Consider the following 11,881-nt stretch of genomic DNA (forward strand, 5'->3'; position numbering starts at 1 on the left):
AGCCTTCACAGCCCCGAACCGACCTAAAACAGTTACGACAAGTTCTTGGCGCACCTCTAATCCTACGTGGATGACAGTTACCCATACAGAACGTTCGTATGGAGTAACTGTCAAACCTTCAACCCCACTCAGCAACGTGACACCCTTCTGCCGGGTCACGTCACTGGTAAAACGTAGATCATACGTATTACGACCCTGGAGAGCTTGTAAAGCATCAACCTCTCCAGGCACAACAACACCCTTACTCTTTAAAATACTAAAAACTTGCACCGGTGGAACCGCTTGTTCACCGGTGAAGGTCAACTTAACAATTTTCGAATCACGGCGCGATGCCATGATACCGAAGGTGGCTACCCAGCAAACACAATAACGTTTTAAAAATATCAGGAAAACGTTTGGTCAAACGGTATGAAAATGTTTTGGAATAACGTTATAATAACGTTAAATGTTGAGTCTTAGAAATAGCGGGAAAACGTTTTAAAATGTTTTGTTCCAATATCATCACAACGTTTTTATAACGTTTTCATGATGTTTAGATGAAATATTTTAAAACGTTTTCCCGCTATTTCTAAGACTCAATATTTTACGTTATTATAACGTCTTTTAAAGACATTTTCATAACATTTGACTAAAACATTTTCCTGATATTGTCATATAACGTTTACCTAACATTTGATCAAAACGTTTACTTGATATTTTAATATAACGTTAATAAAATATCAGACGAAACGTTTGGAAAATATTATGTTAACCTTTATAGCAAATGTTATGATAACATTATTTCCAAATGTCATCAAAATGTCTTGGAAATGATCGGATGACAGCGACAATACGTTATTAGATATCCCCATAACCCCGCCCCCCCCCCTTTAGCTCACATCTGGGTCGTATGTGTCTCACCTCTTCCCCTGGCCATGCGCAGCTCGGAACTGACAGTAGGTACCCGAAAATTCTGGCAGCGGGATGCTAGGTCACTGTGGCGTGACAACCGGCGCTCTTGCGAACACAAAGGGGCGGTACTTGAGCTTGAGCTACTTGGTAGCTTGAGCTACTGGAACTACTTGGTGATTGTCGCTGAACTCCCACCCCGATTAGCGAGATAATAAGTCAAATATAGGAGACATTATTTGTGTTCAATGTAAACATGTTTATTTCTGACAACAAATACTAGAACACTAGAATATTACTAGAAGAGCAAATACAAAAACAGACAACAAAATCTGAGAACACAATACTAGGACGATGAGGGTTCAATCGCTGGAGTTGCTGGTCCCTCTTCTGATTCAACCTCAGATTCATACACCTGTGTGTTCCTCTTTTGTGCCACTTGTGATTTCTATAAGATATGGAGAACAATGGTAATATATTTTTATTAAAAATCTTATACATGCATGCAGTTACTGATGGTTCCATCTACACAAGGATGTGCTTAACACATACATCATCCTGTTTATTTAACATGAACAATTCCAGTTACCTTTCTCATGTAGTTGCTGCCTCCTGGCATATTAATTAGGGCATTTCTGAGAACTTATACACATAAACTGGTGATTTTTTTTAGCCTAACACACTGTAGCATAGGCGAATTTAAGGCCTAAAACTATATTTTTGTAAATCTTCAAACGATGCCAATTTCTGTTCGGATCGTTTTATACACAAACTGGTTAATTTTATAGCCTGACACCCTGTAGCATAGGCGAATTTAAAGCCTATACTTATATTTGAAATCTTCAAACGATGTCTTTTTTTATTCTCATCATTTAATACACATAAACTGGTGAATTTTATAGCCTAACACACCATAGCATAGGCTATTTTAAAACATATATATATACATATACTCAGGGTTCGCAGGTTTCTTCCGGGGGTGGAAAAAACCGCGGAATAAACCGCGGTTTTTTCCACCCGGAAGAAATAGGTTTCTTCCAGTTTCTTCCGGACAAAACGGAAGAAACTCATTTTTTGGGGAAAAACTGTTGATAAAGTTTCATAACAACCTGCAATGATTTCTATTTATGTAATAAATGGACAAGAAGCACTATAGTGTTATCTATGTAGTCTATATCTAGGTTTGGAGCACATGACCTGCTTCCAGCATATACTGTACACAATATAGTACTAGGCTACTTGCATCGGTCAATTCAGGGAACAACTATGGGCAAACAATATTTTGCAGACCAGAATGGTCCTGATCATAACCCAGTTCTTAGTTAAAACTAGTTTCTGAGTGGCGGGGCAAGTGTTCCCTGGAAACTAGTGTAGGCCTACTACAATGCACCCTCATTACTACAATTACATTGACCACTGTGGCTATATTTTGTGGAGATTGAACTCAAGACATGAGGGTTACAGATTCGACTGGAAGTTGTAGTGTGAAATGAGGGCTGGCTCGTGGCCAGCTGTGGTTAAAGGGTGTGTAGACTTGCGCAAAAAGAAACGTATAATGCCGGTAATCTGACCTACTTTCGAATGAGGTGTAACAGAAGTGTTAGACACCACCATCGATCACAGAAAATACACACACAGCTTGCTACCATCGGTAATTATACACTAGTATAGTCAGTACATACAGCTGCGATCAATACCCACAGCACAGTCTATATAAACAATGCAGCGATGGACATCTCAGGTCCAGCTAAAGATAACAAGGTATCACGTTTCATTACTGTAGTGACACGAACAAAACATCACTTGCAAGCAACGGAAAGTTAACTTTTCAGATGGCCGCACACGGTTTGAGGCGAGTCTTCAATGTCTTTTATTGTGGATGTTTGTTCTTTTTGCTGTTGGGATGACAAGTCCTCCTGTTAACTACTAGTTGTAATTTAGGGAGTTAGAGAAATTAAGCTGTTGCCTAAATCTAACAGATATTGTTCGACTATTTTCTTGGTGTTCATTGTATTAAATCCTCCGTGCATGAGCCAATCCAGGTTAATCATTCATACAGTATGGCCAGTTATGCAATTCTGGTTGATAGGGGATCGCGAGATGATAAGTAGTCCTTCAATATTGTGATTTATAAGCAAACATCTTTTGGTGTAGAAAAACAACCAAAAATTATAATCAAAACAAAAATATCATATTTTGATGGTTTCAATGGTATGCATTTCAGTCAGATGATGGTGAACTATTTGTCTCTTTATCATGTATGTGGGTTGTGCTGCCTATATGCCAATTTTCACAGTTTCTTCCAGTTTCTTCCGGTTTCTTCCAGTTTCTTCCGGAAGAAACTGGAAGAAACCTGGAAGAAACAGGTTTCTTCCAGTTTCTTCCACGTCCCCGGAAGAAATAGGTTTCTTCCGGAAGAAACCGAACCCTGCATATACTATCCCCCAAAAGGGCACCTTGATTCCACGACAATATGGCGTATCGCTTTGCGATGATGCCTTTGACAGCATGTTCTGTCACATAAATTTAGCACACCCACATCTAACATTTTGCCTCAGGGTGCTATCTCCCCAAGTCCAAATCTGAGGGGGTGGGGAATGGTGGTTACTCCAGATTTGGCCGGTAAAAAAACGGTATTTGATGATAATTTTTCAGAACATTTTGCAGATATCACTCTTCTGCTCTGCCATGCAGAACCAAGTGCATTAAGTTTGTGCCGAGTCATTTGTTTTTCACAATATTGTTCCACTCACATCTACACAAACACTAAGTGCTTTAGAGACATGATCTTGTTTATTTCATTAATATAAACAATTCCAATTACCTTTCTCATGTAGTTGCTGCCTCCTGGCATATTTGGGGCATTTCTTAGAACTTCACCGATTTCAAACAAGAAATCGCTCCTCTTCCCATTTTTGATGCATTTCCTTAGTGCTTCTGTACAAATGAAAGGAAACAAGTATTAAACATCTGTTTGAAAAAAAATTGGCTAACATATTTTATACATACCCGTACCCATACTCATGAGTCGGTACTGGTACCCATACTCACAGTTTCATTTTCCTTGGACCTGTACTTACAGTATAGGCCATTACCCATACCCGTACTCATGAGCCTGTACCCATGAGTCCAGCACTTGTAGTGCTGTTTAATATGTATGCAATGTAAATTTTATGACACATAAATATACTCAGTGACAGATCGATATATTTTTGTTTGTACATGTAAACATGGGGACACTATGGTATATACACAGTTGGATGACTTTTTCAGGTTAATTTCAAAACTTGCCAGTGGGAGAATATCGGGCAACCTGGAACCAGGGTTGTTGATTTTTTTTTTTTTAAATCAGATTTTTTAAATTTTGCAATAATCAAAAGTTCAATTTCCTCTCAAATGTTACCTAAATCTTCCAAAAACACCTACACCCACCCATATTACATACGAGCAGTCAGCCCAATGCTTTAATTTGATTTCCAGACAATCAACGGAAGTCATGCTGTCTTGTATATATTATTTCACAATTAGGCCCTATATCCCCCACTAAGGGGCCAATGATACCAATTTCCCTTTGTTGAACACAGACACTTGTTTGTACCCAATGAGCTACTTCACAACCATAGTTTATGCAATCTACTGTCTATACACAGGAAGTTAATTTATTCATGATACTCCACCCCAGTAAGGTTTGATTGGGGGATTATAGGGAATTGTATTCTATTTGGTAGTTGACACTTCACTCTGAATATGGAGTACCACAGAAGAAGTGTGCATGGGCTCATACTGGGCTATATATCTTTAAGTGCACCCAATTCAGTATTATCCAAGCTCACATACTTCATTGAGTCTCTATCAAACAGGTCAACTAGAGGGGATTCTTGCAGGCAATTTCTAGAATTGTTCAATTTGTTTTAGTACGATGGGACACATGCCATACCAGTGTGACAGGATTTTTCTCACTGAAAATACCTCCCACCCCCGGGGGGAATAAAACAGGTTTAATACAAGTTCATTTGTTTGATAAAAGTTTCAATAAAGTTCCACTAAAGCAAGAGACTCTGCTCTTTCCTTTCTACAATCAAGACTATTTGCTTTGGTATTTAATTATACGAGTTTCATTATTGCAGTTTAATCAGTGCCATGGGCTATATATTACATATATATGGGACAGATATTACTGAGATTTACTGAAGTTTCTTTGATACTTGATTGAGACTCTACTTTAATACGAATTGTTTGATTTCAGAGATTAAGCTGACCACAATTCAACTTTTCCTGCCAAAAATTAGAAAATTGATATCTTCCTTGGCTGGATATATGCTACTGAATACAAATGGTGAAAGTTGCATCTGATATACTCTTTTACAATGGATTACAAGAGGATGGGACAGGATGTTACTCTGTCTACATAAACAGTGGTTAAGCTGCTGTGAAGCTGACCACACATCCTGCTGAAGATTACATAATAATAGGTGCACAAACAGGTGTAGGGTTTTGGTTGTAGAAAGTTACACTAGAGGTTACAGTGTGGATGATCTCCTGGAACTAATAAGTTGGAGGTTTCTGAGAGGTGTGATGTAAGAACTTCCTGTCTGTGCTACTAGCTAAGATATTGTAAATATGTTCCTAGGGTAAGGAGAAGGTGAGATAACAGTAAAATGCTCTCTGTTACAATTGTTACAGGAAACTCAGTTAGATGATGCTCCTGTTTGGAAACAATTATATCGATGTCAAAGCAGATAGAGAAAATTTGTACCTTTGAACCAAGAAAATTATGTTCTAACTCATTCAATTTATCTGCAAATGTTCTGGTTAAAAATAAAAGGGCTGGGACCATTTAATAAAAAAACAAAGACATTAGCTTCTTCTATACTGTATTATTCAATAGGAAATTAGTGTTACATATCACTGGAACATTTTAAGCTACGCCTGACATGGACCAATTTCTTGACAAATCTTGTACCGATACTCAAAAAAAGTTATAAACAAACTCAAACAAGTCATCTACAACATGAATGTTCTGATTGCAAAGAAAGGGTCCGAACCATTTTCAGAAAGGTAAAAAATATAAAACTGACAAAGAAATATGCACATTATTAAATCGAGCCCTAACTTTTGGCGGCCATTTAAGTCGGCTGTCTGAACTTAGCAACAATGGACGTTGTTGGCTCGATGTAATATTGCGTGCACCTGTTTCCAACAACATGTACAGTACCCTAACCTATAACAGTAAAACCAACTTTTTTGTTTATTTTCTGTACTAATAATCAAATCAAACAGTTAAAAAAGGATTAAAAATAGTGTGAAATATATCTAAACCCTAACCTGTAATATAATCACCCACATTTTCTTTGCAAGGTTTAACCAAAAACAGGTAGCCTATGCCTGGCCTACACATTATTAAATAACAAGCCCCAATCTCTTTGGTTTTCCTGTACAAAAAGTAGCCCTAGCCTATATACATTTTCCTAAAATGTTGAAACTTTCACAATTAATGTCTGCTAAGCTGATCTATAAAAGGGTGAACTTTGTTTCATACAGGTACTTTTTAAGCTTGAAAATTCCCTCTGATCCTCTTACGTGTCGAACTTCGCAGGGTCCATCATACAAAATACGTGATAACGTGCATATCGTGGTAGGGTAGGCTAGGCCTATAACGTTAGTGGTACACCTTACGTTAATGCTATAAGCCTATACTATAGTACGGTAGGCTGATTTTGCATTATTTATGAAAAATACAATGAACTTACCTAATTACTTCTTGTTTTCGATAGACTTACTCCTAACTCCTGATGAAAAGTATCAAAGAATCTGGATAATTCACAGACTTGAATGAGTAATTCTTACTGCAGTAACTAGAGCAGTACGGGCTTGAAGTTGAACTTTGAAGTTGAAGGCAAAGTTGGCAAAGTTGATGGCAAATGAGCAAATCAGCGTAACCAGCGGCACATGCCAAAAAACGCTAGATTTGCAAAAGTAAAATCCCAGAAAACGCTAGATATAGATATTAATGCACATATGTAATGTAGCCTACTACCTCCATCACAAGTTGCACTTACTTATATGATAGACATTGTTATGAATATGATTATTTTAAACAAACTTCAAGTCATAATGGCTCAGAATCATAACAAAACAACTGAAGAATCAACAAAAATACAACACATTCAGACGATTCTCGTCTCAATCCGCGGTAAGGCTGTGTACGTAGTGTATACATAAACTCACACAATGGCCCACAGTTCCGCTCCTCACGTTTACTACATGCAAGCGTACGCATCAGCTGTACGTACGTTCTGCATTATTCATTTTAAATATATCGACCGCGATAACATTGTGTAAAAGTAACATATAAATAGCGGTTCAAGTGTGTTGCAAAGCGGGAATTTCACCTCGAATGTTTCGGATACGGTCATTTTTTTGGGAACCATCAATTTTGATACGAAAAAACGTACGCTAGGACACCAGAAAAGTCAAAAACACGCTAAAGCTAGTGTAAAACGCTAAAGCTGGTAACACTGGTGGTAATGGTTTTAAATTTAGCGCGTATACGTCGTACGTACGAGATTTTTTTTTAACCAATCAAATTCCTGGAATTCATGCATGTGACACTAAGTTTGAAACTAAGTTTGAATCTTTTTATTTCTATTACGGGATTATGAAAGAACATGCTCCATTAATATTAACCCTTGGGAACCTAACCGAAACCTATAATTATAACTTATTTTAAACGTATCTGTGATTAACCACGGTAGTCTAATTATTATAAACGTATCTATGATTAAACACGACTGCAAACCGTGGCCGCTTCAAGTGATGCTCAGTGGAGCGTGACCTGACGGTCTGACGTCACTCCCTAATGCGGATAAGGGTTATTATAAACGTATCTGTGATTAATCACTATCACGTGATCTACCACAGATACGTTTATAATAATTAGACTACCGTGATTTATCACGATAGTCTAATTATAAACATTATGATATAACGTTTTAAGAAAACATTATTGAAACATTTTAAAGATATTTTGTAATGCAAAACGTTATAAAAATGTTTTTAAAACGTTTTTAATATAAAAGTTTGTGAACCTATTTGAATCAATTTGAGGATGCAGGCAATGTTTGTTTTTAGTTTTTTTTTAATTTTTTTATTGCGTATGTACCAACAACGCATAATTTTATCTGATTTCATTAGGAAACTAGATATTTGAACAACATTTTGATATAATGTTGTAGGTAAAACATTTTTAAAACATTTTAAAAACATTTTCTTACAAATGTTATTGTATAACGCATTGAAAACATCATGATATCACGTTTTAAGAAAATATTATTGAAACATTTAAAGATATTTTGTGATGCAAAACGTTATAAAAATGTTTTTAAAACGTTTTTAATATAAAAGTTTGTGAACCTATTTGAATCAATTTGAGGATGCAGGCAATGTTTGTTTTTAGTCTTTTTTTATAATTTGATTGCGTATATACCAACAATGCAAACTTTTATCTGACTTCATTAGAAAATATTTATATGATATTTGAACAACATTTTGATATAATGCTGAAGGTAAAACATTTTTTAAACATTTTAAAAACATTTTCTTACAAATGTTATTGTATAACGCATTGAAAACATTATGATATAACGTTTTAAGAAAATATTATTGAAACATTTTAAAGATATTTTGTGATGCAAAACGTTATAAAAATGTTTTTAAAACGTTTTTAATATAAAAGTTTGTGAGCCTATTTGAATCAATTTGAGGGTGCAGGCAATGTTTGTTTTTAGTCTTTTTTATTTAATTTTATTGCGTATGTACCAACAATGCAAACTTTTATCTGACTTCATTAGAAAATATTTATATGATATTTGAAAAACATTTTGATATACTGTTGTAGGTAAAACATTTTTAAAACATTTTAAAACATTTTCCTCAATGTTATTGTATAACAAATTAAAAACATTATGATATAACGTTTTAAGAAAATATTATTATAACATTAGGAAGATATTTTATATAGCAAGACGTTTTAAAAATGTTTTTAAAATATTATTATTAACATGCAAGTTTATTAGCATATTTGAATCACATTTGATGAAGTGCCATTGTTTTCGTAGTTTTAATGCATCATATACCCACAATGCATATTTCCATTTAATTAACGGTAGAATATATTTTTATGATATTTTAACAACATTGTGAAATAATATTGAAAACAAAACATTTTTTAAACATTTTTAAAACATTTTTATGTTATAAAATAACATCATAATAACGTTATATAAATATAATATAGAAATGTTTTGTTACAACGTTTCTACGACCTTTTAAAAATGTTATGATAATGTTATGTGTTTGCTGGGTAGGCCACAGAGGAGTAACAAAAACAAACTATAAAGACAGGTTTAAACTTAAAACGATATACGATAACTATATACGACAAACGCACACACCCGCCTGGCGGGAAGTATAGCACAGTACAGTAAGGTAAGGTAAGAAAGTAGCTGTATCAGATGGAGAGCGAGAGCGAAACACGTCTGTACTCCACGAAAGCCAATTTATATGTTTATGTTTTTATGCATTTATGTTTCATTGCCTTGTACAGCATACATTGACTGTATTTGGTATCTAAGTATCAACCATGTCTCATTTGTAGCTACTGCAATCAGTTCCTTTTTATGACTGACATATATAAATCACCTTCACATCTCTTCACAAATAATTCATCCTATAACAATAACTGCTGCAATCCCTGGCAAGGTTTCTCCTGAAGTGTTAACAATTTGACATGTTTCATAACTTCAAAGTTAATTCAACTTGAACTTCAAACTAAATTCACATCTTAGCTATTTTTAATGTCAATCACTTTCACTGAGCATTTTCCTCATTAAACAGCAGTTGTTAACTATTGTTGAAAAATTAAACTAGTACAACTATGTAGTTGTACTGGTTTAATTTGTCAACAATTTCGAACCATGATATATCCTCATAGAGCTTTGCCTAATTTGCTTCTTCAACAAAACTAACAACTTACCAGAGCAAACACTTGCACTTTTACTTGCTTCTTAGCTGTCACTATCACTGTCAGACTGAACCTCTTGGATCCATTTCTTAACAGTTTGCCTTGGTACCTGTTGGAATCAGTTTTGTAGAATACATTAGACGAAAATGATAAACAGCCTTACGTAAACCAACATCAAGACCAATAACAAAATAATGGACTATTTTCCGCCTGAGCTGGTCATTGACTGTCAACATTTTGCAGAAGAGATTGCGATCTTCTTCAACAATTACAGTTTTGCCTTTTGATGCAGGAACTGTAACTACCTTCCTAATGTCACTGAACGTTTTCAATTGCTGTTGTTTGATTGGGGCAAAGAAGTCTGTCGTATCCGTTGTCAACCTCTCTTGAAGAAACTTTGCAGCGCATCTTCAGGTCACTCTGAATATCAACTGCTGGCAAATACCCAAAGGCTAACTGGACTAGTTGGTCGTTATCACTAGAAAATGGATCGATTAACCCCTGTAACGTATTGGTGACCTTCACTACATCATTTTCATCACGCTGCAAACGTCCTGCATTTTTCTGATGCCATGTACCTGTATTGTTCTTTTTACGTGTAAAGAAAAACGGACACGGACCAAAGGTGAACAAAACCAAAAACAATTCCAGTCTGTTTAACAACCACCATAAACCCAACTGAAAACCCACAAACAGAAATCTCTCACTCACCCATAAATGTATACAATGTAGCGTTCAACGTGACATGAAATGGACACGGACCCAAAGGCCAACAGAACCAAAACAATAAAGCTACACAAACCAGCCCCAAAAAGCCAACACCAAACCACAAACAGAACCCCCCAACCCATATTATGTAACGATCGACCACACAACCCCCCCCCAACACACACCTGAAAAATAACCCACTACAAAACTTCATCCGGAGTACGCCGTCCCGATGGTAGACAACAGGCCTGCGCATTACCTGCGAAGTTTTCCCAATATGGGTCTTTTCAGGCCCCTGGCAGTGTTCTCCTTTTCTTACGAGGGAGCAGAGTTCTTAGCTCCTCGTCATTGATCGAGTATTGTTCATACCTGCCAAGTCACCACATGCAGTAAGGTTCTTTGCTCTCTCTGGTGCAGTTAATGACCATCTCTGTACTGCTCCCTGCTTTAGGCTAAACCCAACAATCCCTTCATGTGTTTTTAGTGTCCCGGTTGTATGTCTGTTTTATAGCCATATCACAAGCTACTTGCCCAAAGGGGTTTGTTGTGGATGCTTTTTACGCTCAAAGAAACGGACACGGACCAAAGGTCAACAAAACCAAAAACAATCCCAGTCTGTTTAATAAACACCAAAAACCCAACTGAAAACCCACAAACAGAAATCTCTCACTAACCCACGTGAAAAGGACACGGACACATAGGCTAACAGAACCAAAACAATAAAGCTCCACAAACCAGCCCCAAAAAGCCAACACCAAACCACAAACAGAAAACCCCCAACCCATATTATGTAAGGACCACACAAACCCCCCCACCCGACACATAAGAACTAACTAACTGCAAAATTCATCCGGGGTACGCCGTCCCGATAGCAGACGACAGGCTTGCGCATTACCTGCGAAATTTTCCCAATACGGGTCTTTTCAAGCCCCTAACAGTATTTTCCCTTTTCTTACGAGGGAGCAGAGTTCTTAACTCCTCGTCAACCTTGATCGAGTGGACCTCCCTGTCAGGAACAGGAGGTCCACTAGCGACCATCGTGTCCGGTATAGCGGAAGCGGCTGCGGGTAGGGTGGAAGGGCCACTCGAGTCAATGAGATCAGTGGCCTGTTTTGTCTCATCAAACCAATCGGAGGACTCCTTAGCCAAAACTAATAAGTCCTCCATTGGCGAGTCAGAATCTGGGCCACTTAATGTCTCTTGGGCCGGTTGACTCGGGGCCCGACTAGTATCACCGATAGCGGGCGTAGCTACCGGTGAAAC

General features: G+C 36.8%; 1 long non-coding RNA gene across 1 annotated transcript; it reads right to left on the reverse strand.

Moving 5' to 3' along the window:
* Positions 1-1,123: 1,123 nt before the first annotated feature.
* LOC139985178 (uncharacterized) lies at positions 1,124-6,827 on the reverse strand. Its single transcript, XR_011799331.1, has 3 exons — positions 6,639-6,827; positions 3,713-3,825; positions 1,124-1,336 (listed from the first exon to the last, which is right to left on the reverse strand). It is a non-coding gene; the product is annotated as an uncharacterized lncRNA (long non-coding RNA).
* Positions 6,828-11,881: the final 5,054 nt, after the last annotated feature.

Source organism: Apostichopus japonicus, chromosome 17 (genome assembly GCF_037975245.1).
Source record: "Apostichopus japonicus isolate 1M-3 chromosome 17, ASM3797524v1, whole genome shotgun sequence".
NCBI classification, from domain to species: Eukaryota; Metazoa; Echinodermata; class Holothuroidea; order Aspidochirotida; family Stichopodidae; genus Apostichopus; species Apostichopus japonicus.